The sequence below is a fragment of the Arachis duranensis genome, chromosome 3 (assembly GCF_000817695.3).
Source record: "Arachis duranensis cultivar V14167 chromosome 3, aradu.V14167.gnm2.J7QH, whole genome shotgun sequence".
Lineage (NCBI taxonomy): Eukaryota > Viridiplantae > Streptophyta > Magnoliopsida > Fabales > Fabaceae > Arachis > Arachis duranensis.
In genome coordinates this window covers 52,667,610-52,667,869 of record NC_029774.3, presented here as the reverse complement: position 1 = coordinate 52,667,869, position 260 = coordinate 52,667,610, and positions in this window count along the sequence as shown.

Sequence of the window (260 nt, the reverse complement as noted above, 5' to 3'; positions counted from 1 at the left end):
GAGAGTGCAAGGCCATCAACATGGCCGAATTTGGAGAGGAGGGAGAGGTAGTGAACGCCACTGAGGAAGACCTCAATGGACGTGCATGGGAATCTGAGGCTCAAAATGAGACAATAGAGATTCCACTGGACTTACTTCTGCCATTCATGAGCTCTGATGAGTATTCTTCCTCTAAAGAGGATGAGTATGTCACTGAAGAGCAAGTTGCTAAATACCTTGGAGCAATCATGAAGCTAAATGACAAGTTATTTGGGAATGAG